Here is a 2304-nt window from a genome sequence, read left to right as displayed (position 1 = left end):
CGGATTTGACAAAAAAAATCAAACTATGGGGGCAGGGGTAGAAGTGATGAAGAAGGTATCAGTTCCGTATTTTTTAAAGCCAAATATGTAAATGCTGAGGAGAGGAAACAAATTTAAGAGGTTCCAATCTTGTAATTTAATATTGTTATTAAAACTTTACTGTATATCCTATTCTTTAACATTTGGTGTTAAAATCAAATTACTTGGTGATGCTTGACATTTGAAATAAACTTTTTCTATTGTTTTATTTGCAAATGGTTCAATTGATTTTGCTAGCTACAGTTTGGTCCCAGGTGAAATCATTTAAAAGGACACTCTCAAGGTTGTTTGGCCTCCCCCACATAAACCTGTCTTTGGAAAGTCCGGGTTATCCTTTAAATGTCAATTTTCTGATTTGGATGCTTTTTGGGAAAAAATACATTCATCAAAACCTATATAAAAATGGTAAAATACCAGGTATTTACATTAAACCAATTTGAAAGCTTATTAAAATATGCAATATTTATTTAAACTATTTTAGATTTTCGGAAGACAAAAATGACATAAGATCTAAAATACCTTGAAAGTATCTTTTTTGAGTCATTCCCATGATTGCCTAAATCTCTTAAATAAGATCTGAGTCTATATTTTTGGAAATATAGAAGCTTTCATAGACCTATGAGTTTTTTTTTAAAGTTTAAAGTTAACATGAAATATGTTTTCTTTCCACTGAATGAATCAACAAAGAGCCCTATGACGGTGGAATTGTATTCATTTTTTTCAGGTGCAAAAGCAATCTAAGCATTCCCATTGTGGCTAAGATGCCACGTTTCTGGAACTCTTTGAAGAAAGATCTTTTTGCCATCTAAAAAAGTGTTATGTGGCCCTTTATAGCAACTCTTCTTCCTCTATGTTTTTTTTAAAGAAAATTTGAAATTTGATTTAGATTTTTAAATCGCTATTCATTCCTGAATATCTACCCATTCTTTTTTTTTTTAACATTTTCTTATTTCTATTAAGCATTGATAGAGCACTTGCCTTTTTGCCATGTGCATTTATGATTCATATCTATTATATTCCATAAAAGGAAGGGGGAGGAATACAACTTCAGTTGAAAAAACTAATCTGTTATACCACAGAAGGTAGCCTATATTGCTCCCATCTTCATTAAGCTTAGCAGTCTCTGAACCACATATTCTGAGATAATCCATGAAATTTTATTGCATTTCTCCTCATCTGGCATGTGGGAGGTGCATTTTAAGTTTAATTAATCATCAGTGCTAGAATGACCAAATTGCAGACTAACTGTATCCCGATGATACTCAAAATTGGTTTTTAAAAACTAAAAAGAGATGACTGTATACAGTGAAAGCTATTTATTGTAGCTCTGGGCCAACTCTTCTGAAAATTGTAACTTAACAAATTTCTTTGTCAAGCTTGAACTAATGTATATAATTGAAATAATGTAAAGTTATATTTTCATGTTTTTATAGTTACGACGTGACAAGAATACACAATGTAAGGGTATTTCAATTATGGATAATGTTGATTGGATAATGCACATCACAGTAACAAGCAGTAACCATAGTTTAATATCCATGTAAAGGTGCATCAATATATTGCTGTATAAACTACGTCTGTGTGCATTTAGGTGAAAAGTAATCTTGAGTGATGACAACCGTCTAAAGGTTTTTTATTCATTTTATATAAAATGTTATCAAAAGACCAAAATGTTTATGAACTATTCTTATGTAAATTTCCAGTGATCCTTTATTGTACCATTTTGTTTACAGTATAGTATCTTATTTCTGCTGTGTTAAGTGGGTGTCAGATTCAAAATAGACATGCACTTTCTACAACTTCTCACAGAGATGTTGGCATCCCTAATTTTTCATGTGTACCTCTATGTCAGAAAATGCTTTTGATTTTATTTTTAAATCTAACACCTGATGGCTTTTCTGGAGTGTTGTACAAACTTAAACCATACATAAACATGTTCTTAAAAAAAGGCAAAAGATCCTTAATTTCTTATTTGCTTTTATTGAAAGGAAAGAAGGCAACAAAAGAAAGGATTTCATTTCCACAACCCCTTAGGAAAAAGTTCATTTGTTTCCTCAGTCTGTCTTTTCATATGGAAAATGGGGAAGGGGGAGGTAGACTAGGTGATTTCTCCAGTCCTATCAATTTCTAGCACTCCATGAATCTTCTTTAGGAAAATTTATTGCAGAATTTTACAAGTCAGACCAAAACTTGGGTAAAGTTACTAGAAATTTCAATATTCTAAACACATAATAATTATGAATTCTTGACAGAACTAGAATTACC

General features: G+C 31.2%; 1 protein-coding gene across 1 annotated transcript in view; it reads left to right on the top strand.

Annotated features, from left to right (window-relative positions):
- GRIA2 (glutamate ionotropic receptor AMPA type subunit 2) overlaps positions 1–1998 on the top strand; it is a 178617-nt gene extending 176619 nt beyond the window's left edge. The window contains 1 exon segment of the mRNA XM_020994112.2: positions 1–1998. This exon segment is cut by the window's left edge and continues 610 nt beyond it. The gene's annotated coding sequence lies outside the window, so the exon portion shown is untranslated.
- Positions 1999–2304: the final 306 nt, after the last annotated feature.

Source organism: Phascolarctos cinereus, unplaced genomic scaffold, assembly GCF_003287225.1.
Source record: "Phascolarctos cinereus isolate Bilbo 61053 unplaced genomic scaffold, phaCin_HiC Scaffold_9;HRSCAF=440, whole genome shotgun sequence".
Lineage (NCBI taxonomy): Eukaryota > Metazoa > Chordata > Mammalia > Diprotodontia > Phascolarctidae > Phascolarctos > Phascolarctos cinereus.
This window is presented reverse-complemented; position numbering and strand designations above follow the sequence as displayed.